This window comes from Chlorocebus sabaeus, chromosome 22 (assembly GCF_047675955.1).
Source record: "Chlorocebus sabaeus isolate Y175 chromosome 22, mChlSab1.0.hap1, whole genome shotgun sequence".
NCBI classification, from domain to species: Eukaryota; Metazoa; Chordata; class Mammalia; order Primates; family Cercopithecidae; genus Chlorocebus; species Chlorocebus sabaeus.
Genome location: NC_132925.1, coordinates 45,347,497 through 45,372,609, shown reverse-complemented (window position 1 = coordinate 45,372,609; position 25,113 = coordinate 45,347,497). Strand labels below are relative to the sequence as shown.

General features: G+C 45.1%; 1 long non-coding RNA gene across 6 annotated transcripts in view; it reads left to right on the top strand.

Moving 5' to 3' along the window:
- Positions 1 to 25,113, top strand: part of LOC103228142 (uncharacterized) — a 138,692-nt gene that overhangs the window by 46,315 nt on the left and 67,264 nt on the right. The window contains exon 1 of one of the 6 annotated variants that reach the window (XR_012090544.1): positions 19,239 to 20,555. The exons of the other annotated variants lie outside the window; for them this stretch is intronic. This is a non-coding gene — a long non-coding RNA (uncharacterized lncRNA). Of the gene's footprint in view, positions 1 to 19,238; positions 20,556 to 25,113 lie in introns of those variants that run through there. 6 annotated transcript variants of the gene reach the window in all.

Here is a 25,113-nt window from a genome sequence, read left to right as displayed (position 1 = left end):
CCACAGCAGCAGGGGGATGAGGAGGGGGTGGTTGTGTGTGTCCTCAGCTCAGTTATCTTCTTAGCCTGGGACTGTGAACTCAAGTTCATGTACAACACAACCCTGCACCTCAAAAATACCTGGGACAGTTGCTCAGTGAGTAGTGGTACGTTTAACTTCCTTCCAATTCGGATTTTCCCATCTGAAAATATGGAGCTAGTGTGGCAAACACTGAATGCATATCCCTCAGGCTGCCTTACCATTTCAGTGTCTTCCAGACATCTTCCATCTGCCAGGATTTGCATCGTGGTGCTTGAGGACTTCACCTGGTACCCTGGAAAGTCACAAGGCCTTAAGACACATGGCAGTTCAGAAACACTGGAAAATTAACTGTCCTGTCCCCCAGGAGCATCCCTCAACCAATGAATGGTGGGAGATGAGGTATAAATATCCCAACAATCTCATCCCTTGGGTGGAATAATTCTAAGGTGTGTGTCTTAGACTGTTTCCCAGAGTTTCTCTGCAGGATTAAGCTATAGTTGTCCTCTGTAGTTGGCTTAATAATTCACTTTTTATTGGCTGTCTTCGTTTCCCTGACTGACTTTCTCACTCACTTGCTGGTACTTCCCTGGATTATCTCCCAAATAAACCACTTGTTCTTAAATCCTTGTTTCAAGGTCAGCTTCTGGAAGACCCCAGACTAAGACGATTCTCCAGTATAAGTTAGCATCATTACACACACATTGCTGGAGAGCTGCTAAGGGAGAGAGGTGCTTCCTCCTCTTCTTACTTCTCCCTCCTCTCATCCAAGGCAGTGGGGCTTGTGCCAAGATTTGTGAGCTGTGCTGAATGTGCTCTCCTCCACGTGATATCTGCTCTGTGAAGACAGACCTTAGGGAGGCTTTTCCTCTTTATTATACTTCAGGCACCATACTCATCACATGACCCAGCTATTGCCTGGGCTTTGCAAGCTCCAGATGGCCTTCCCACATGTTAACCCTCACAACAACCCCAAAGATAGGTCATATAGATTCCTATTTAGTAGGTAAGGGAACTGAAGTTCCAATGTTTTCCCAGGATCACTTGGTGGTACATCCCTGCAGGCCAAGTGGAACTTGAAGGAAGCGACACAAGCTGGGGACTCTTATCTTCTCTACATGGACTGAAGTTTCAGTAAAGACTCAGTTAACACAGTAGATCTTTCTAAGACTTTGGGGTTTAAAAGGTCACTGGACTAGGCCAGAAATGAGGAAGCAGAGAACATTTCATTTCTTAGAGTGTGATATGTGGGAATCTTCTAAATGCTCTGTGGTCTGGGTCTATTGCCCCACAGAAGGTAGATGGCATCCTGGATAAGATCAGGTCTTCTAAAACAGACTCGGGATTGGAGTTTTTGCTGCATCAGTTGCCAGCCCTGCTACTTGGGGTAAATTACTTAAAGTCTGAACCTTAGCTTCTTCATCTGTAAAACAGAGATAATAATAGTATTTCATATGCGGCTGCTGTGAGGATAAAATTAGATAATGTACCCAAAGCTCTTCACACAGAAAAGCCTTCCCCTGCTGGATCTCTCATGTACGCCCTGGACTTTCTAGGAGAGTGTGGCTTCTCCAATACCTTCTCAAACAGCTGGTGAGAATCACTGTTTGTAATGAGAAATATTACGAAGTGGAACCAGAAAAAGTCTGACAGCCTTTGCAGCAGGGGGATGAGGAGGAGGTGGTTGTGTGTGTCCTCAGCTCAGTGGTAGGTGCCGGGCATGTGGTAGGAATGAAAAAGAAAAGGAAGCTATTATTAGTAGAATAGTATCCATAACTTTTATTTTTGGCATAAATTAACAATTTAACAAAAACCAGACATCATTTTTGTTGGTGCTTTACCAGAAACATTGCTGTTTTCTAATGACATCTGGTAGTAGTTTGTTTTATTTTTTCTTTTTGGTTTTATTTTGTGTAAAAGGACTAAGTGAGACACGTCTTTGCAATTTTTTTCTTTCAAACTGACTAGCTAGTCAATGCTCCTTTGGAACCCAGCCCACTCCCCTGAAAAAAAGGAAAAAGAACAAATTGAGAACTTATGAAACCACAACCCAGAAACCTGAATGTTTTTCATTTTAGCTTTTCTTGGAAAATTTTGATGAAAAGCCTGTGCTGTGGTTTTAAACGGCATTGGGATGCCTGTCTCCTGTCCTTACCCCTAAGCTTCTGAACGTGATTTATACTTCCCTATTTTAAGCTAGTGCAGATTCATGAGACTTTAAACACCATGGTTGGAGTTACTGGAGGTTTAAAGAGATTAAGCAGGTCCAGCAGCACCTGGAGGTGTGTAAGTTGTTTAAAAGATTTATCGGCATTTCCATGTTAAAATTCACTTCTCAAGGATTCTCATATCCTGGAACTTTATCTATTTCGGGCAGAGGAGTAAATTTTTAGGATGTTTCACAAATGGAGGAAAAAACTCATCCCTCTATCACTTCTTGCTTTGTTTTTCCAGCTGTGCCTCTGCCCCCTCACCTCTCTATCTTGCATGTCTAGCTGGGGTTTCCCTTCTCTCTGTTCCTGTCCTCTCTCAAGCAGTTGATCTCAGTGTTCCTCTGTGTTCACGGACTCAGCCTCTGACCCAGGAACCTAACAACAGCCAGCGGGAGCCTGCAGCTGTCTTGCCTGCCTGGGCTCCTTGTGGTCCAGGGAGGGCTGCGGTGGGTGGGAATGCCTGACACAGGGTCACAAATCTCTGTGTTTACACCAGAGGGAGCAACGACTCCGTGGCTGAGAGGGGCTGGCTAGAGTCTGGAGTCTCCAAATGTCCATTCAAGGCAAAACACACACAATTCCTAGGCAGTTAAATTTAGGAGACTCTGTATTGAATGACCTTGAAAATAGGTTCAGGGCACAACATGGGCACACTGTTTTGTCATATTCTACAAATACTGGGGAGAGCCAACATTCTTCTCATTGCCAATAATTATGCTCATGAGCCTCCACGTCTTGCCTCTCACGTTTCTTCCACGTCCCAGCTCTGCCCACCCTGTCAAGTCAGTGTGGATATAGGGAACATGAACACATTTTAATATCAGCCTAAACCAGACATTGCTGGGAAGGAAATTAGAGAAACCATCCCAAAGTCAAGTAAAAATAACTTGTGAATACATACTCTATGTTTCCATTTATGTGAAACACTAGAAAAGACAAATCTAAGCTATAGTGACAGAAAGCAGACTGGTGGCTGCTTGGGGCCAAGGTAGGGGCAGATTGGTTAAGATGGCACAAGAAAACTTTTTGTGATGTTGAAAGTATGCCATGCCTTGATTATGGTGATGATCGCACAGGTATATAGAGTTGTAAACACTCACTAAAATGTAGAATGAAAATGTGTGTGAACTATACCTTAGTTTTTAAATGTCTCTGTTGTACATTCACACCACCCTTTACCTCTATTAGCACAGACAATAGGAAGCTGTGTGTGAATCTTAGAACGCTCCCCAATCCAGGGGTAGTTGTTCAACTAGCCTATGCCGTGTATCCACAGAGGGCACGGATAATCCAAAGCAGCAGATAAAACACCTAACTAGTTCTAATTGACTCTGGACTTTTTCTGTGCATTTGCATTCCCTGAGTACAACCTGACTGACAGGAGCAGGGAGAGTAGGCAGCCAAGAAATGTGGCAGGGGAGGCCAGATTAAGCAATTACAAGGGAGGGACAATGAAAGTGTGACTGACCACACAGATGATAAAGAATTGTTGACTTTGTAATGTGAACTGCATATTGCGCAAAGCAATTGGTGAGGTGGAGCAGATGTGCGTTAGAAATGAAGCCAACCACCCGGAATGGTCATGGTCTCTGGATAACAGGGGAGCTTTATCGACTCCATCTTTTCCACATCTCTAATTAAAATTTTGATATTACTTAAGTCAGGCACACTGCTCTATTCATTCCGACATCTGAATATCCATTTTAAAGTGGGCTAGGCTCACCCAGAGGATGACACAACTAGATTAAGAGATGGAGTGAAGGTTTAGAACATTGGATTTTTGTCCCTGTTTGTGTGACCTTCTGGAGAATCACTTGTTTCATTTATTTGTTCCTTTATTCAATAAAATTATTGAGCACCTATTATAAACCAGGCAGTTTGCAAGACATTGTTGACATATTGCTATAGGCATCATTTTCCTCATTTGTAAATGCTCATTCTGGATCCCTAGACTATCCTGACCACTGTGCTAATGTAGCGATGGGGTCAGGCTCTGGGACCTTCAGTGCTGTGCCTCAATGTTGAGGCTGCCTCACCATAAAAGATAAGACTCTCCAACTTCATTGGTCTGTGTCTTTTTAAAGAGTGGCTCCAGATCACTGAAAGCAACTTTGCCATAAAAATTCTATGGAAATGAAATTAAGCATTTTAGTTTTACTTGTTGTAAATTTGTCCTTTAAAAACCTCCTAAGACCATTTTAAAATTAATTTCTTATTGCTTCAAAGCACAAACTCACATATAGGTATGAACTAACGTTTGATCTAGTGCAAGGCAGTAAACTAGGGTTTTTGTCAGGCCTTTCTCCCTGATTTGCAGTGTTCCCTGGCACACCCACCCCCTCACTAAGCAAAATTTAGAAGTCAATAGACACAGTATTGCTTCTCCCTTGAAATCTTCCTCACACTTATTTTCAAGCATCCAAGATATACAGGCTCTTTTCAAGCATACAAGAACTGTTCCCTCCCAGGTCATCAAATCAACTCTCACAAAGAGTGATCGAGTGAGTTTCTATTTCTACTCTGTCCATTTATAATGTGTGACCCAGGGAAAGTTCCCTAACTTCTTCTTCTTCCTCTTCCTCTTCTTCCTCTTCTTCCTCTTCTTCTCCTTCTCCTTCTCCTCCTCCTCCTCCTTCTCCTCCTCCTCCTCCTCCTCCTTCCCCTCCTCCTCCTCCTTCCCCTCCTCCTCCTCCTTCCCCTCCTCCTCCTCCTTCCCCTCCTCCTCCTCCTTCCTCCTCCCCTCCTCCTCCCCTTCCCCTCCCTCTTCTCCTTCCCCTCCCTCCTCTCCTTCCCCTCCCTCCTCCCCTTCCCCTCCCTCCTCCCCCTTCCCCTCCCCTCCTCCCCCTTCCCCTCCCTCCTCCCCTTCCCCTCCCTCCTCCCCTTCCCCTCCCTCCTCCCTTCCCCTCCCTCCTCCCCTTCCCCTTCCTCCTCCTCTTCCCCTTCCTCCTCCTCCTCCTCCTCCTCCTCCTTCTTCCTCTTCCTCCTCCTCCTTCTTCCTCCTTCTTCTTCTTCCTCCTCCTCCTTCTTCCTTCTTCTTCTTCTTCCTTCTTCTTCTTCTTCTTCTTCTCCTTCTTCTTCTTCTTCTTCTTCTTCTTCTTCTCCTTCTTCTTCTCCTCCTCCTCCTCCTCCTCCTCCTTCTCCTCCTTCTCCTTCTCCTCCTCCTCCTCCTTCTCCTCCTCCTTCTCTTCTCTCCTCCTCCTTCTCCTTCTCCTTCTTCTTCTTCTCCTTCTTCTTCTTCTTCTTCTTCTCCTCCTCCTTCTCCTCCTCCTTCTCCTCCTCCTCCTTCTCCTCCTCCTCCTTCTCCTCCTCCTCCTCCTCCTTCTCCTTCTTCCCCTCCCCCTCCCCCCTCCCCCTCCTCCTCCTCCTCCTCCTCCTCCTCCTCCTCCTCCTCCTCTCCCTCGCCCAGGCTGGAGTGCAATGGCGCGATCTCGGCTCACGGCAAGCTCCGCCTCCCAGATTCACGCCATTCTCCCTCAGCCTTCTGAGTAGCTGAAAGTTCCCTAACTTCTTTGCCCCTCAGTTTCTTCATCTGGAAGTGGGGATAACAATATCTACTTTGAGTTGTTGTCCACTTTAAATAAAATAATGGATATAAAAATGCCCAGCCAATAGTAGAAAAGCGATGGTAGTTGTTATGAAAGCCTAGCAGAGGTGAAGGCTGGAGATTAGAGAGAAAAGTTTGCCATAGAGTAAGAAGTACTCCATGAGGAACCAGGACCTTCAGTCTTTGTTGAATAGGTGGCTCCTATGGAAGGATAGGATCTTCAGATTATTGAGCTCAGAAGTGTGTATTATCTATCTGGGAGGACTGGCATTCTAAAAGGGGAAATATGTCATCCATATGCCAAAAATGGGAGGGCCCAGCACCCATCTATAGGGAGAATGAATATGGAAGAATGATGAAGAAAAAGTCAGCTCCAGTCCACTGTGGTGGCCATATTAGCAGATGCCGCCATCAGATTACCACATTCCCACAGGAAAAGTTGACATTTCCTGGTCCTTTCCAAAGAAGGCACAGTCCCACCAACAGGTCAAAATTAGTATCACAAAGAGGACTGAGAACCTGAAGGTGGAGCATGCCTGCTGACCCAAAAACAACAGACAACTGGCTCAGGCTGTGATTAAAGTTGGTTGGAATTCACAGCCAATAGAACAATGACCACATTAATGAACTGAACTTCGGCTTACCCTCCTGTTCCAAAGTCCTTCTTCTTCCCTCCACACACACAGCCAACTCTACTACGGAGGTTTATGGTGTTAGCACCTGGAAGTGTTGGATGGCCTTGATTGCTGTTTGATAAACTCTAACATGTATGATTTGAAAATATAGTTACAGGATGCAATTACTTTTAGTTGCTAGGAACCCCAAATAAAAACCACATGGGCAGGGCCAACATCTATCTTTTTTACTGCTTTATTTCAAGCATCAAGCTCAGTGCTTCTTTGGTGTCCAACCATCCTGTTTTGCCTGGAGCTCTCCTAGCTTCAGCACTGAAAATTCCTGTGTCTCAGGAAATTGCTGAGTCACAGATAACAAGGGATGGCTGATCACCTGGACTTGGCACATAATAGATGGCCAATAAATTTTTGTCAACCAAAAGAAATGCATTAAATAAGTAGTAGAAGTGTAACTGGAATTACAATGCAATAAGTTATATTAACTACTTTGGATACAAATCAGCCTCTAATAGATACTGGTTTGAAGTTGAGTTTGGTGAAACCAGCATTCTAGTTTGATGATATATAGACCAGTTTTGGGCTTTCTATACCTTCTGATTTCTGTCCCTTCTTTTGACCTTAGGGTGTGTATCTGGGCAATTAGTCAGCAACAGGGCCACACAGTTTCGAACTGTCAAAACATGGTCAAATGTGACTAGGATTTCTAAAGTTTATTTTCCTAATTATTAACTTTCCCATCCCATCTACATAGAAGTCGGGTGTTTTAATATGATCCATAGCATACACTTGGGAAGGAAGGAGCATTTGTGCAATCAAAGAAATTCAACAATCCTTTACTGAGTGACTGCTCTGGGCACTGTGCTGGGGGCTGCAGGGCATTCAAAATGAGTGAAAAAGGATCCGTGCCCTTAGCAGCTCTCAGTCTAGGGAGAGGATGTATGAATAACCGGACATGAATATTTATGATATGAAGCAGATGGGTATACTATTTTAATGATTTTAATTGTGCCCTATATGACTACGGGAGAGAGAGATGGATTTTGAGGCATTGTGGAATATCTACTTGAAGGAAGTAGGATTTAAGGTGGGCTTTGAAGGAAGTACAGGACTTCAAAAATTGGCTCTCAGGTGGGGAGAATTTCTTTCCAGGTAGAAGGGAGAGTAAGGGCGTGGGAATTAGTTGCATTAGGCCACTCACTACATAAACCTGACTACAGGGACTTAGCCAAACAGAGACCTACATACAAGAAGCCCAAGGCTAATGCAGAACTTCAAGGAGCCATCAATGCCCCAGGCTTCTTTTCTCTTTCTGCTCCACCATCCTTAGCCTTTGGCTTTGTTGATCTGTGTTCCCAAGATGGTTACTCCGCCTCAAGCCTCATGTTGTGCACAAGGCAGGTAAAAGGAGAAAGTAAAAAGGGCAGGAAATAAAGTGAAGAAGGAAAGAAAGGAAGGGTGGGGAGAAGGTGGAGGCTGTATGAGGAGGGCAAAAATTTTCCCCAAATCCCTAGCAGACGTTTTCTTCATTCATATCTCATGATAAGAAACAGGTTACATGGCCACCCCTAGCTTCAAAGAAGTCTGGGCAGGCAAGCATCGTAGCTGGACATGTTGCCCTCCTGAATATTATTGTAGTTCTGTTAGTAGCAAGGCAGGGCAGAATGGGTTTGGGGTAGGTACACAGCAGGGTCTGTGCCTTTGAGCAGAAGCCTAGAGATGAGAACAGGTCAGGGATTGCTGGATAAATGAGAGAATGAAGAGTAGAATCTTGTGCCTGGAATAGAGCATGTGTGTAGATGTGTGTGTGTTCACATGTGCGTATATGTTGAGGAGAGGGCAGGACAAGATGGGATGGGATGGGATGGCTTTATAGTGTGGAGAGAATTCATCTGGAGAAAATAGTGGGAAAATATGTGCCAAATACTAGAGATATGTGGCTTTAACCTGTCTCTTTAATTTCTCTGCAAAAGCTCCAGATCAGCCTGTTTCATGTTTCATGGGATGGTGTTCATCCTTTACTCCCATCCGCTTCCCTCCTCAGTCTCATGTTATCAAGAACCTTGGATAGGCTGGGTGTGGTGGCTCATGCCTGTATCCCAGCACTTTGGGAGGTTGAGGCAGGAGGATTGCTTGAGCCCAGGAGTTTGAAACCAGCCTAGGCAACATAGGGAGACCCTGTTTCTATGGGGGTGGGGGTGAAGAACTTTGGATAGTTGTATTAAAAATGCCACTTTCAAACCTGTGCCTTCATGTCAGTATCAAAAGACGACAGAAACACAACTTTTTCTTTCTCACAAATTTACTTCTTATCTACATTTCAATTTTACATTATTGTTTATATGTTATACTGATCGACTCTTTTATTTCCCTTGGGTACCATACAGTATCAACCTTTCAGCATGAAACAATTGTGATTTTAGTTTTGTTAACTAATAATCAGGAGAAAAAATATATACAGAAACATAATACTAATCAGAAATATACATATATATTTTTCTATATATTTCTGATTAGTATTTATCAATCTAAAACCATATTTTATACACATACATACTCCCTCCTCCCCCATGTATATCTTCCATCTATAGTAGTATTTTTTTTTTTCTGGATAGACATTGAGACCTTATTTTATTGTCAATATAGTAGTTTTCTTTTCTTTTTATTATGCTTTAGGTTCTGGGATACATGTGCAGAACGTGTTTATTTGTTACATAGGTATACACATGCCATGGTGGCTTGTTGCACCCATCAACCCGTCATCTAATGCTATCTCCCCCTTAACCCTCCACCCTCTGACAGGCCGCAGTGTGTGATGTTCCCCTCCCTGTGTCCGTGTGTTCTCATTGTTCAATTCCCACTTATGAGTGAGAACATGCGGTGTTTGGTTTTCTGTTCCTGTGTTACTTTGCTGAGAATGATGGTTTCCAGCTTCATCCCAGCAAAGGACATGAACTAATCTCTTTTATGGGTGCATAGTGTTCCATGGTGTATATGTGCCACGTTTTCTTTATCCAGTCTATCATTGATAGGCATTTGGGTTAGTTCCAAGTCTTTATAGCAGTCTTTTTGTGAACCAGACTTGTTCTTTAGCTTGGTAATTTCTTTTGTATCTTGGAATGATTTTACTTTGGTCACTCTCTAAGCTACAGCTCTGATTAATTTTCCCATTGCTTGGCTCCAGTTTTGGTTTCTTCCAGGGCAATAGTTTCTGAAAATAACAGCTATTCTGAAGAGTAGTTGAAGAACCACGGAGAGCCTATCAGTATTAGGGGAAGTTATAAGGTTGTTATTACTCTAAGTCAGGGGTCAGCAAACATTTTTTTAAAGTGCCAGATAGTAAATATTTTTTATTTTGCCGGCCAAATGGTCTTTGTTGCAACTACTCAACTCTGCCCTTGTAACACAAAAGTAGCCATAAACACTAAGTAAATGAATGGGCACAGCTTTGTTCTGATAAAACTTTATTTACACGACCCCTGCTCTAAGTGAACAGCAGAGAGATTCTCTCCCTTGAGCATGCGCTTTGTCTGTGTTTCTTCTTTTTTCTTCATATCACCATCTTTCCTCCACATTTGTCTTTATTCCTTTTTCATCATAACTTCCCTGTTTCTCACTTTCTTTTCCACATCTTGGTCCTTTCTTGTCACTTGCTGCATGACATGTCCTCCAGGATGCCTGGCAGATCCTCCTAGTCTCATGGGATGACGTCGGAAAGGAAACCTCACTCCTCCTTGGGGCCACTTGTGACAGAGTTTCCTGGGATGACTGGATTGCGTGTCTGGCCACTTCTTAAGTACACCTAACTCTTTGTGGGTAGCTTAAGCTATGTTTTAGTTCATCAGCTGCATCATTCCTCTGGCTTCCTGGGACTTGCATCTCTGAGGTGACTAAGGGGGTCTTTCCTTTAAAATGCCAGTGGAGATTGAGGTGTATTTGAGTGTTCTTTAGTTTGCTGAGTTCTCCCGTCTCTTCCGAGTAGGTGAAGGCTGACAGGGAACAAGAGTGTGGCGTCTGTAAGGGCAACTTCCTGAGGATCTGTAGGAAATGGACATGATTTTACCTCCTGGAGATTTCCTCATTCAGGCAGGTTTTTGGTCACCACATGCTTCCCCCAAAGACAGAATGAGAGTGATTGGGCTTTCACTGCAGCAGGAAAGATTAAGAGTAGAGGTCAGGAAGAACTCTGGGGCTGTCACAACTGTATATCAAGCAAGGCCAAGACCAGGGGATGTTTTGGCGTTCCCTTGGAATTGTTAAAAGAAGAGGACAGGTTACTTTCTGTCCTCACTCTAAACAGAAAATAGTGTGACAAAGGAAACAGCTTTCTGTTAGAAATTTCCTTTGCAATATGGACTGAGGGTTGGGAATCAAGATTTGAGGCCCAAATATCTTCCACCAGCTTCCTCTATGCAGACCACTCTTCAGGGTGCCGGCTGCTCACTTCAGCAGGGGAGACACCCACCCTTCCACGATCTGAGTGATGCTGATAGTCTTCTGGCTTCAGAATTCTCTATTCCTTTCTTTTTCTCTCTGCTGTGTCTTTCCCTCAGCTTTTTAGCTATGCACAGCTGTTCCATTTTGAAAACAACAGAAAAAAATAAACATTTGGAAACCTGACCATCCTGTGTAGCTACTGTCTTCTTTTCTTTTTCACTGCCCACTGCCCACACTTCATGAAGAGATGATTCCTCTTTGCTGCTTCCATCCCCTTACCCCACATTGGCCCCTGCCCTGCCTGTGGTATGGTTCTATCCTCTGCTTTGCTCCCTCACCACACACTGTCTCCTATAACCTAGTTATATGCTCCTCTTTCTCTACCGAAGCTCACTTAAAACCTGTCACTTTCCCAAGTTCTCCATGTCTTAATCCTCTCTGCCCCTCACTTCCCTGTGGCATCTGGCATGTTTGACCCCTGTCTCCTTCCTGACACCCTCTCCCCTAGTCTACATGGCCAACATGTTCCTGTGACTTGTCTCTCTGGCCTATTGCTTCTTTCCATCATTGGCTTCACTTCCCCACTTTGCCTGGGGAGGCCAGTTAGCAAGCTGTTTTAGAAATTCCAGACCATAGAGCTGAAGGCTGGGCTAGGATGGCATTAGAGGGAAAAGAGAGCGACGGATGTTCTTTCAAAGGAAAACACAGGGTTAATGGTAGCATGGATGCAGGAAGTAGAGGAAGAGGAGGAAGCCCACAAGTCTCTCAGATTCTAGTCTGTGAAATTAGAATAAAGAACTCAGAAAAGTGGGAAAAGGTGCTGGGTCTAAGGCACATTTCACTTGAGTGGAAAGCAGGAGATACAGATAGATAATTTCATCCAAAGAGGAAAGTTAATGGAAGTGGATAGAAAATCTTTTATCTCATTTGTTCTTGGTGCTTCAGCCAGTTCCTAGTTCCTTAATCAATATTCCCAGCTGCCAAGCCCTCTCTCAGCTGCTCTGCCAATTGGACATCACCATAGTAATTGGACATTACTAATTGCTGATTGGACATTACCACCTGGATGCCCATCATCACTTCAGATTCCTAACAGAGGCGAGGAAATGTGTACGATAGGGAAACAGCATGGGAACCAGCCTAGGACTCATGAATTCTGGGGTCTGCTGTGGGACTTTGGGCAAGTCACTTTATTCTCTACTTTTCAGTCTTCTCATTGTTGAAATGAGGGGTTCGATTAAGTAATATCTTAATCACTTTCCCCATCTTTCCCCAGATTGTTTTCTCCTCCCTCTCTAGAGGAAGAATTTCTCCTCCAGAAGCCAATTTTCCTATTGGTTATGCCATTGTTCTCTCTCAGTTACCTAGTGTAGCCTAGGAGGCTTCTTGGACTCCTGCTCCCCTCCACTCCCTCTTTCCTGCCCACACCTGCTTCTCTCCATATATAAAGCATCAACACATACTATTATGTTTCCTTTCTCATTGCCTTCCACAGCTTTCCATTTCAGTCACAGCCACAGCTTCACTGAAGTACTTCTACACTATTCTACGGACTCCGAACTCCTTCTTCCAGTCTTCTAGGCTCATCTACCTTCCGAAAACACTTCTTCCATCTTGTCCTGTCCTGTCCTTTCCTTCCTTTAAATCTCTGAGTAGGGTTCGAGGAAACGGGGTCTGTGTCAAGATGCCTTGGGAGTTTTTTCTAAATACGTAGACCTGAACGTAGCTCTTCCTTCCTCCACTCTGGCATTCTTATGCATCATGTGAAAAAGTTTCTCCAGGTGATGCTTTTCTCCCTGTCTCTCTCTCTCACACATCATTGTAAAGAATCCACATTATGAAAATTTTATAGACTATAAAACTCCCTCAAGATAACCGGTATTTCCTTGTAAGCACATGTAGCTTTATCCCATTTACTTAAAAAATTGCTTTTTAAAACAGTTTTATTGTGGTATAATTGACATTTGACAAATTGCATGTATTTAAAGTGTGCAATTTGATCAGTTTTGACATAAGCATACAGCCGTAAAACCATCACTGCAGTCAAGAACATATCCATCACCTCCAAAAGTTACGCTGTTCCCATTTATAACTCCCTTCTCTCTCCCCTCAGCTCCTAGTCCCTGACTCTGGTCATCTCCAGACAATCATCGATCGCTTTCTGTCAGTATGGGTTACTTTGCATTTCCTAGAATTTTATAAAAATTGAATCACCTAGAATATACTCTTTGTTGTCTGACCTCTTTCACTCTCCATAATTAATCTGAGATTCATCCAAGTCCTGCGTAGTATTCCACTGTATAGATATATCATACTTTGTTTATCTGATCGCTTGTTGATGGATTTTTTGATCACTTCCTGGTGTTGGCTAATATAAATGAAGTTGCGATGAACATATGTGTACAAGTCTTTACATGGATATATGCTTTTATTTTTCTTGGGTAAATACCAAGACTGGAATGACTGTGTCATGTGGTAAGTGTATGTTTACCTAGTTAAGAAACTGCCAAACTGTTTTTTGAAATAATTGTACCATTTTACATTCGAAGTATAAGACAGTTCCATTTTGCATGCTCTCCTCACCCTCACCAACACTTGATATGTTCAGGCATTTTAATTTTAGACATTCCAATAAATCATGGCATCTCATTGAGCTTTTCGTTTACATTTTCCTTATGGCTAATAGTATTGAGCATTATCTCAAATGCTTATTGGTGTCTGTATAGCTGCTAAAGTGAGTGTCTAGTCAAACCTTTTGCCCAATTTTTAAAAGTTAGGTTGTTTGTTTTCTTATGAAGGTCTGAGAGTTCTTTATATATTCTGGACACAGAGGGATGGCAGTGTGAGACGGACTTGGCCCATCATTGTTGGTTTTGAAGATGGAGGAAGCGGGACACAAGCTAAAAAATGCAGGTGGCAGGCCGGGTGCGGTGGCTCACACCTGTAATCCCAGCACTTTGGGAGGCCGAGGCGGGTGGATCATGAGGTCGGGAGATCGAGACCATCCTGGGTAACACGGTGAAACCCCGTCTCTACTAAAAACACAAAAAACTAGCCGGGCTCGGTGGCGGGCGCCTGTAGTCCCAGCTACTCGGGAGGCTGAGGCAGGAGAATGGTGTAAACCCGGGAGGCGGAGCTTGCAGTGAGCTGAGATCCGGCCACTGCACTCCAGCCTGGGCGACAGAGCGAGACTCCGTCTCAAAAAAAAAAAAAAATGCAGGTGGCCTCTAAAAGCTAGAAAAAGTAAAGAAATTGATTTTCCCCTAGATCCTCCAAAAATGACACATCCCTGCTAACGTATTTTAGCCCAGTGGGACTCATTTCAGATGTCTGACTTCTAGAACTCTAAGGTAATAAAATTGTGTGGTTTTAAGCTACAAACTTTGTGGTAATTTTTTACAGCAGTCATAGAAAACTAAAACAGATTTTCAACTGTTCAAGCACCATTTGTAAAGACTGTCTTTTTTACACTGAATTCCCTTTTTTTTCATTCTTGAAAATCAACAATAGCAATCGATGATATATGTATGGGTCTGTTTCTGGTCCCCATTCTATTCCATCAATCTATTTGTCTATCTTTACAACAATACCACATTGTCTGGATTACTATAGCCTCATACGTGCCTTGAAATTGGGTAGTGTAAGTCCTGCAACTCTCTTCTTTTTAGTTGTTTTGGCTTTTCTAGGTTCTGTTCATCAAATCAACTTGTAAATTTCTACCAAAAAAAAGCCTATTGAGATTTCATTGAATCTACAAATCAGTTTGGGGAAAATTAATGTCCTAAGTATTTTGAGTCTTCGCAAAATTCCATGACACTGTATTTCTTTCCATTTGCTTAGATCTCCTTTAATTTCCTCCAGCAATGTATTTTATCTTTGAGTGTATGGGTCTTATATATTTTAAAAATTAGACAAAGCCTTCAAATTCATATTTCCATGCTAATATAGTGATGTTTTAAAATTTCAAGTTCTAAATCTTCATCGCTAGGTTATAGAAATGCAATTTAATTTTTATATTGATCTTGTATCCTGAAATCTTGCTAAACTCATTATTAGATCTACTAGTTTTAAAAAATATATTTCATGGAATTTTCTAAGTAGCAATCATATCATCTTTAATACAGTTTTACCTCTTCCTCTTCAATCTGGGTGCCTTTAATTTCTTTTTCTTATTGCACTGTACATCCAGTCCATTGAATAGGGGTAGGAGTAGACATCTTGCCGTCTTCTGATCTTAGGGAAAAAGCTTGCTGTTAACTATAGATTTTTGGTAGATGCCCTTTATTAAGAGAGCCCCTTCTATTCCTGGTTTGCTGAAAGTTTTGGTCAGAAATGCATATTGGATTTTGACAAATTATTTTCCTGCGCATGCTTAGATGATCATGTGGTATTGCTTTTCTAAATTTTAATTTAATTTTTTTTGAGACAGGATCTGACTCTCATGCCACCATGCGAGCTACTTTTTGTATTTTTTGTAGAGATGGGTTATGCCATGTCGCCCAGGCTGGTCTCGATATTCTGGGATCAAGTGACCTGCCCACCTCGGTCTCCCAAAGTGCTGGGATTACAGGCGTAAGTCACCATGCTCTGACTGGTATTGCTTTTTCAATATGGTATATTGGTTTCCTATGGCTGCTGTAACAAAGTAGTGCAAACTGGGTAGCTTAAAATAATAGATGTTTATTCTGTCACAGTTCTGGAGAGAAGAAGTCTGAAATCAAGTGTTAGAATGGCCGTGCTCCTTCTGAGACTCCGGGTAGAATCTTTCTTTGCCTCTTCCTAGCTTCTGGTGGTGGCTGTCAGTTCTTGGTATTCTTTGCTGCTGCGTCACTCCAATCTCTGCCTCTGCCATTACATTTTTCCCTATGTGTCTCTGTCTTCATATGCAGTTTTTTTTTTTTCTTCTTATCGGGACACCAGTCATATTGGATTAGGGTCCATCCTAGTGACCACATCCAAACTGGATTATATCTGCAAACACCTTATTTCCAAATAAGGCCACTTTCACAGCTACCAGGGGTTAGGACTTTAACATACCTTTTCGGGAATACAATTCAACCCAAGTGGGATAAACCCACTTGGTCATGATGTATTATCCTTTGTATATATTGTGGATTTTATCTGCTAAAATTTAATTAAGAATTTTACATTACATTCCTAAGAAATAGTAGTCTACAATTTTTTTTTCTTATATGGTCTTTGTTTCATTTTGGCATCAGAATAATGCTGGCTTCATGGAAGTTGTTGGGAAATATTTCCTCCTCTTCACTTTTCTGGAAGAGTTTTTATGGAATTGATATTATTTCTTCCTTAAATGTTTCACAGATTTACAAAAAAAAAATATGAATCTTGAGTTGTTTGTGTGTGGGTGTGTGTGGGGGAAGCTTTTAAGCTACAAATTTAATTTCTTTAGTAGATAAATAGCTATTTAAGTTAGTGATTTCTCCTTGAGTGAACTTTAGTAGTTTGTGTCTTTCAAGAAATGTGATCATTTTATGAAAGTTGTCAAATTTGTTGGCATAAAGTTGTTTATAATATTCTCTTATTATTATTTTTACATTTTGGAATCTGTAGTGATGCCATCTCTCTCATTCCTGCTGATAGTAATTTGAGATTTTTCTCTTATTTTCTGATCAGTCTGGGTGGAGGTTTTTTTTATTTTATTGATCTTCTCAAATAACCCACTTCAGTTTCATTGATTTTTTTGTTTTCTTGCTATTTTATTGCCTTCTGCTCTGATCTTTTTTATTTCTGTTCTTCGACTTGGATTTCACTTGCTCTTACAGTAGAATAGGAGCTTATTGATGGGAGATCTTTATTTTCAAAATAGATATTTAGCACTATAAATATCTTTCTGCTTTAGCTGATTCCACAGATTTAGGCTGCATTAGCTGCATCCCACAGATTTTTATAAAATGTGTTTTCATTTTTATTTACTTTGAGAGTCTTTCTAATATCCCCCTTTGAATTCTTTTTTTTGGGGGGCTGGCAAGGGACAAAGTCTCACTGTGTCACCCAGGGTGGAGTGCAGTGGTACAATCTTGGCTCACTGCATCGTCTGCTTCCTGGGATCAAGCTATTCTTGTGCCTCAGCCACCAGAGTAGCTGGGATTACAGGCGTGTGCTACCACGTCCGACTAATTTTTGTATTTTTAGTAGAGATGGATTTTGCCATGTTAGTCAGTCTGGTCTCGAACTTCTGGCCTCAAATGATCCACCGGCCTCAGTCTCCCAAAGTGTTGGAATTAAATGTGTGAGCCACGGTGCCCAGCCCCTCCTTTGAATTCTTAGTAGCTCATGTGTTATTTAGAAGTGTTATTTACTTCCCAAATATTTGGGAGTTTTTTTATAGATTCTTTTTGTTTTTGATTTCTAGTTTAATTCTATTGTGGTCAGAGAACATACTCTGTATGACTATTTTTAAAAAAAACCTGAGGTATAATTTATATACCACTTTGCATGATTTTAATCCTTTTAAACTTATTGAGATTTGTCTTATGGCTTAGCATATGGTTTACCTTGATAAATGCTACCTGTGCATTTGAAAAAATGTGTATCTGCTGTTATAAAGTGGAATATTCTATAAATGTCAGTTAGCTTAGGTTGGTAATAGCATTGTTCAAGTCTTCCGTATCTTTACTGATGATCTGTCTCCTTATTCTATTAATTACTGCATTTTACAGATATTAAATTGTCTGACTATAATTATAAATTTTTCTATTTCTCCGTGCAATCCTATCAGTTTTGCTTCATGTACTTTGAAGCTCTCTTACTAGGTGCAAACACTTTTAGGATTGTTACGTCTACTTGAATGGAAATATCCCTCTTTATCCCTGGTAATATTCTTTGCTCTGAAATCTTCTTTGATATTAATATAGCCATGAACATTTAACATTTTGATAGAAATTGCCAAATTTCCTCTCAAAAAAGTCTGTGTCACTACATCAGGTGTTCCCCCATTCTCGCCTGTATCTTGAGATTTTGATATGAACCTTCCTCTAAACATGTAATGTTTCTTCTGAGTTGGGATGAGCTAATGCCTTGCCAGGCCACTGATTCTTTAACTGCACAATGGTGACAATTAATAGCAGCTCTGCCATCATGTATGTGTGTGGGGGGGTAGGGGAGCAGACCAGGGGTTAGGAACAGGGTTAAGGGGAAGGAAGATTTTGAAAAGACAAATGAGAAGCATTTTCATTGTCAGAAAAGGCATAGGCAAAGGGGCATCTTAAGCCAGTTCAAGATACTAGGGCCAGATGAATTAGATCTCAGGGCAGTGAACTTGTGATGTCAGTCACTACAGAGGTCTGATAGATGTACTCAAGGTTGGAGACAGATCTGATAGGTGTATCCAAGGTTGGAAACAGGTACTTTTGTTAAATGGTTGAAAAAAAAAATTAGACTATTTGTGTCAGTGAAGAACATGATGAGTACCGGGAGCCAGAAAGTGTTCACTAAAAACTAATTTAATTCATTTTATTTGCTGCTAGGGTTACCCAGTTGGTGGATCTGCCTTGGCCCCAAGAGAGAGGTGGAACCAAAGAGGTTACTGGAGACAAACAGATCCAGGAGATGCTGTCTGATGGGCTTCCGGTCATCAACTTCAGACCAGTACCTGGTTTTCCTATTAGGCATGTTTTAACACATTAGGTCAGGCCACCACTTCTCCATCTGTCTGGATGAGGCAACAGCGAAGAGCACTCAACTGACCTTATTAAGTACTTAGGTCTAAAGACCCTCTGTTTGGTGGGCTCTGCAGTCACTAGAACCATATACAGACTACTGGCTAATTATTGTTGAATTATTGCTTTAAAACCGATGGGCACAATACAATCACCGCATTAATTATCCCATACAGCGTCTGTTTTCTTTTTTGCAGTCATCCCCACTCCTCCCCAGCCCCTCTCCCCACTTTAATTGAAATTCAGCTTGCTGTAACACCTCCTTTCTCCTGGCCAACTGGATGTCTCCATTCACATGAGGGAGAAGAACAAAACCGAGAAGGCCCCAGGGATTGGAGAATTTTGACAGCTGTCCAAGAGGAGCACGGAGACACGGGCCAAGTACAGAGGCAGGACAGAGACAAACGAGGGACAAGAGAGTGACGGAGGGAGGGAGAGGTAGGCAGGGAGACATCACAGGAGCATTAAACTGGACAAAGAGTCACAGAGACAGGCGGATAATTTATTTATTTATTTATTTATTTTGAGACGGAGTCTCACTCTGTCGCCCAGGCTGGAGTGTAGTGGCGTGATCTAGGCTCACTACAAGCTCCGCCTCCCGGGTTCATACCATTCTCCTGCCTCAGCCTCCCGAGTAGCTGGGATTACAGGCGCCCGCCACCACGCCCGGCTAGTTTTTTGTATGTTTAGTAGAGACGGGGTTTCACCGTGTTAGCCAGGATGGTCTCGATCTCCTGACCTTGTGATCCACCCGCCTCGGCCTCCCAAAGTGCTGGGATTACCTGCGTGAGCCACCGCGCCCGGCCAGGCAGAGATGTTTAAAGGGGCGCTGAAAAGGGGAAAAGGATGAGAAAAGATAAAAAGGAGAGAAATTGTGGTGAGCTGGTGAGGAAAATGTGAGAGGCCCAGCAGGGTAGGGAGACAGAAGAGAGTTCGTCAGGAAGGAGGGGAAGAAAGGCCGGCCTCTAGGGACAGGTCAGTCCAGCTTGGGGACCGATCTGAAGATCCGGAGAAGGCGGGCGGGCAGCCTGGTGTTCCCCTCACACACCTGGGAGTGGAGTGGGCGGAGCAGGTGGCCACGGGGCCGGGGGGAGCACTGGCGTCGCGAGCGGAGAAGCTGAGCGCGCAGCGCCCGGGCCGCAGAGCCCCCGGACTAGGCTGGCTTGCGCCCTGCAGCCCCGGGCTCGCCCGGCGCCCCCGCCCCCTCCTCGGCCCGGGCTTTTCCTGCCGAGCTCAGGAAGCCGGCCTAGCACAGCCTCGAACAATAGCTCGGGACTCAGGCTTCGCTCCCGGGGAGGCCGGCGCGGGGAAGCTGGGACAGGGGGCGTCGGCGCCGCCGGGGGCCCGCAGCGAGCCCCCGGCCCGGGCCGGAGCTTCAGTTCAGCTCGGCGCTCCAGGGGTCATTGTTGGCCGGGACTGAGGGAGCGGGAGCCTGGGTAGGAGCCGGGGAGGCGGCGGCTGGAGCCAGAAAGTGGGAGCGGGAGCCTGGGTAGGAGCTGGGGAGGCGGCGGCTGGAGCCAGAGAGTGGGAGCGAGCGAGCGGAGTGGGGAGCGAGCGAGCGGAGTGGGGAGCGAGGAGGGTGGGAGGGAGGAGAAAAAATAAATAGGAGAGAGCGAAACAGGGCTGAACAGGCAGACGGGCGGGCAGGAGAACCAGCTGCTGCTGCTGGGGGACAGCGGGCGCTCAGGCAGCCCGCACCCCAGCCCCGGGCCCGGGCCACATGCAGACAGCAGGCGGCCAGCGCCCTGGGGAAGCGGTACCATGGGGGAGCCGGCGGCAGGCCCGCTGCGCGCCTCCGCCTGAGGGAGGCTCGGCGTCCTCTGCCCCAACCCTGCCGCCCAGCGCCTGCCTTCGAAGCCCCGCGGCCGCCCGCGCCCTCCTCCCATCAGGCGCCTAGCAGCCCTCGGCCCCAGGCTTCTCCGGCCCCCGGCTGCCCGCGGACGCCCTCCCACAGTCATGAACCCCCCTGAGGGAGCAGCGGAGGACGGAGGAGCAGCCGACTCGGACGTGGACGCCTTTTTCCGGACAGGTGAGCTGGGCAGGGCGCGGGGCCCGGGGCTGAAGGCTGCCGCCTCGGACGCGGCGTCTCGGACAAGTTTGGGGAAGGAGGGCTGTTGCTGCCGCGTGCGTGTTGGGGGCCAGTGCCCCCTCGGCGTCGGGACGGGAGTTGCCGAGATTCTGGTTGTTATGGCAGTGCTGGCTGCGTTTGGGGAGGGCGTGGGGGCTGGGAACTCCGCGCCCCTCCGCCTTCATCCCAGTTGCGGGAGTCCGTGTTAGGGAGGCGGGGGGCGGGAGGCGGTCCCCTCGGGCCGCCTTCTCCCGGAGCGCGGGGATGGGCAGTGTTGGCTCACTTTGCAGCGCGCCGCTCCGGCTACCGGCGTCCCGGCCCCTCCCTTGGCTCCGCCTCCCCCGTGCCTGTCAGCGGGGCTCCCGGCGGCAGCCCTGGGCCGGCACCCCTCCTCGCCGTCGGGGGCCCGGGGCCCTGATGTGCACAGAGGGGCGGTGAGGACCCGGAGCCGCGCCGGCTGCAGACTGACAGGAGCGGGGCGGACGACATCGGTCTCGCCTGGTGCGTGTGGTGGGGAGCCGGCCCCTCTGACTTGAGAGGCAGACCTGGCTGGGAGGGCGGTGGGCGCCTCGGACCTCCCCCTTGTCCTCCTCTTCAGTTCTGGGAACGGAGGAGCTATTCATAAGAATTACTCATTCCTGGAAGTGTGAGTTAGCGTCCCTCTCATACACACCCACTAAGTCTCTGCTTGCTGTGAGGTGTAGAGCCCTGAGATGTCTTTCTAGCTCTTTGCGCCCCTGCCATCGTCCATGTCCCGGGTCCATTGCTCCTCCTGCTCCCTGGCTACACAGTCCCTCCCGGGAACCGGCACTGATCATCCTTGTTTTCCACCACCTGTGACCCTGTTTCTCTGATGGCCAGGGATTCCCCGTTTCCCTGTACCTGTGGCTTCCACCAGCTTCTGTGTGTAGCTACCCATCTCCCCACATGTCTGAAACCATTTTGTCTGGAATCTTTGTCGCAAGGAGTCCAGTAAGTTACCGGGGTCCCATGCATCTGCTCTCCCTTTTGGAAAGTTGGATTAGAGGACTTGAACTGGTGGGGGTCAGGGGTCAGGTTAGCTCTGGAGGGTCTCTGCACATCCATCTGTTTCCTAACCCTGTTACCTTGCCCTGGAGGTCATCTCTAGGGAAGGGGGTGGGGTGCTTTGTGGGGGAGACTTGTGGCTTTGGAAGTCAAGACTTGATTGGCTCATATGTTCATTCTCTAGTTGATGTGCAGAGGAAAAAGCTGGAGGACAGGAGCTGCTGCCAGGGTCTGGGGAAATCAGAGGGAGCCCCTGTCATTCTATTCTGCTTCCCAGGTCTAAGCCTACCTTCCTTCTCTTCCTCCTTCCTTCCCTTCTTCCTCTTCCTGAGACATGGATTATATTTTCTCTCTCTTCTCTTCTCTTCTATTCTCTTCACTTTTCTTTTCTTTTCCTCCTTCTTCTCTCTCTCTCTTCCTCTCTCTCTCTCTCTCTCTCTCTCTCTCTCTCTCTCTCTCTCTCTCATATACACAAACAGCCCAGCACCCAAAAGCATGGATTCTAAAGAGGTGGAATCTAGGGACAAGGTTCTGGGGGCTAAGCGATATCTAGAAACACTCATTATGAGGCAGAGGAGGGAAGATATGGGAACTCATAACTGGGACTAGAAACATATTGACCAGTCAATCAAAAACCCAGCTGACCCCCCTTGCCTCCCAACTGGGGTAAAAGTCTGCATTTTCTTAGCTCTAGGGGAAAAATCTTGAAGTGTGAGCCTTTCCACCTTCCCTTTCTGAACCCCACTTTTACCTTTAGGTGCCCACTCCTCTTTCCCCTTTCGTATCATCCAAACACTAGGTCCTGTCCATTTTCTGTCCCAGGCACCTGTAGCAGAGCTCAATTCCTGGAGGCTTGCTTATTTCTGACAATAAATTCACACAGTGTTAATGGTGTTAATGGCCAATAATAGTCCAATGTGTTACTTTTCCCAGGGCCTTTCAAAACACAATGTGTGGTGCGTATTATCTAACCCTGGCTCAAAATACAGAATAAATAGCAGACTGGGGTCAGTCTCCTGTGGGACTCCTATGTTGAGGATATTCTCCTTCCTCCTTGGGCAGCCCAGTGGCTGAACTAAGTCTGATGTGCACTTAGTATCAGAGAAAGGTTAAGTCCTTGGTGCATAAGGCTGGAAATGACTGATGACCTGTAACATGTTGCAAGAGGGGGTAGGTCAAGGACTACACCCACCCTGTGTGGCCCTCTATGCTTGGCTCACTGACTCTCACCACACTTGTGGTCTCTAGCCTAGGCTCTTGCTGGGGATTCTTCTTTTTTGTTTTTTTGGTTTTTTTTTTGTTGTTGTTGTTGTTAATTTTTATTTTAGGTTCAGAGGTACATGTGCAGGTTATATAGGTAAACTGTGTGTCACAGGGGTTTGGTATACAGATTATTTCATCACCTGGGTAATGAGCATAGTACCTGATAGGTATTTTTTCTGATTTTCTCTGTCCTCCCACCCTCCACCCTCAACTAGGCTCCTGTATTTGTTGTTCCCCTCTTTGTGTCCATATGTTTTCATTGTTTAGCTTCCTAGCACCAGGGTTACCCCTTTCTGATGGAAAATTTTGTATGCACAACGACCAAACTGGAAATTGCTTTGTCAAAATTCTGGTGTACTGCACTTCTAATTAGGCGTATTTCAAATTATTCTGTCATTTTGGTTCCTTACTTGTCATCTCCTGATTATTTTGGTATTTCAATCCCTTGACCAATTGGTTAAGCTAGATTCCCTAAATCTCACTTCCCTGTGTGCACATGGACACAGACACCCCACCCTACCCAGCCTGCTATTCTAGATTGGTAGACTCCAGATTGTCTTCCTGGGAATTCTCCGTACCAAGCCTGAGAAAGTGCGTTACAATAATTTTATTGATCATACTTAGGAGGCAGAGGAGGGGAGATATGGGAACTGATAACTGGGACCAGAAACCAATTGACCAGCCAATCAAAAATAACTATTCGGTTCTCACTAGAGCCTTCTGCTGTCCAGGGTGCTGTGGAACACAAAAGAAATATTCAAAGTGGTCTCTGTCCTCAAAGAATTTTTGAAGAAGACAATTACGGTTTACTTAGAGATTAATTGCTAAGTGTTGTGGTGCCATAAGTTAAAAAGTTGGCAGAACTACAGAGGAGGTGGAACCTAGGGTGGTCCTTGAAGGGTGACCGTCTCCTTGAATGGAGAACGGGCAGTGGCACATGGGAGTTTGGGCATTGAAGAGCCTGGGCTGACACAGAGGAAGATGTAGGTTAGTGAGGAGTGGGAAACAGGATTGGAGAAGTGGGACAGGGTCAAATAGGGAGAGTCTTGAAAGCACAAGAGTGGAGACTGGATTTGATTCTGGGGCAGTAGGGAGTCATTATGGATTCTTGAGCAGTGACACATCACGAAGAAAGTGGTGTTTGGAAAGGTTAATCTGGGGTGATATGAATAAGTGGACAAAAGAAGGGGAGAATCTAGGGAGATGCAGAAGTGATCCGGAGTTGAGGGGGAGGAGCCTTGGTCTGGGTTGGTGGCAGAAAGGATGGGGAGTCAGGGATGACCTCGAGACACATTTTTAGAGGTATGAATGTGGGGACTTGTTGATAATCTACTAATGGGGGAGAGGAAAATGAAGCCCATGAGGAAACTGAAGTATGTGGGTTGAGGAGCCCAGAAGACTGACAGTGTCTGACTGATGGACAGGTGTGGGCTGGTTGAAGACAGGAACTGGTTTTGCAGGGCAGATAATGATGTTAGCTTTGGACATGAAGCATGGGGGGCGACTCAGGGAAATCCAGGTGGAGTTGTTTTGTCAGTAGTTGGAAATGTGAGACCCAAGACAGGAGCATGGCTGGAGGCTAGGGCTGTTGATGTTGATTTGGAAGGTTGGATGCAGCTGAAGCTTTGTGAATGCATCTGCTCTCAGAGGGAAGGAGTAGAGGAAGAAAGGGAAGGGCGCAAGTTAGATTTTGGGATAGAAATTCTGATTGCAGAAGTGGCAGCAGAGGAGACTTGATCCTGGAGACCCCAGGGAGTCAGTGTGGGCTCTGATGTGATGACAGGCTGCAGACAGGTTGAGCAGGAGGAGTGCTGGGGCATGGTGAAAGAAAGACCCTGCACGCTCCAGGAGCACAGGATGAGAAGAGGTGTTCAGAGGAGGGATTTGCGGTGGTGAGTGGGAATCAGCTACTTGCAGAGTTTATCAGTGAAAGGAAAAAGAGGTGTGTGCTTAGCCAGAAGGGACGTTAGTATCTAGAAAAGGAATTTTTGTTTTTTGTTAGAGTCACAGCAGGTTTGGAGGTGGCAGGGAGAAAATGTGTGGAGATGAAAAACTGAGGAGGCTAGAACGAGTGTAGAGTTTGATACCTGAAGAAATGAGATAAGAATTGGTTCTCTAACAAAAGTAAGAGCTTAGCTTTGGTGAGCAGCAGAAAAACCTTTTTCTTTAAGGCGCAAAGGAAAAAAAGTAAGAAGGTAAATGAAAAGAGAGTGATGTGGAGATATTTTCT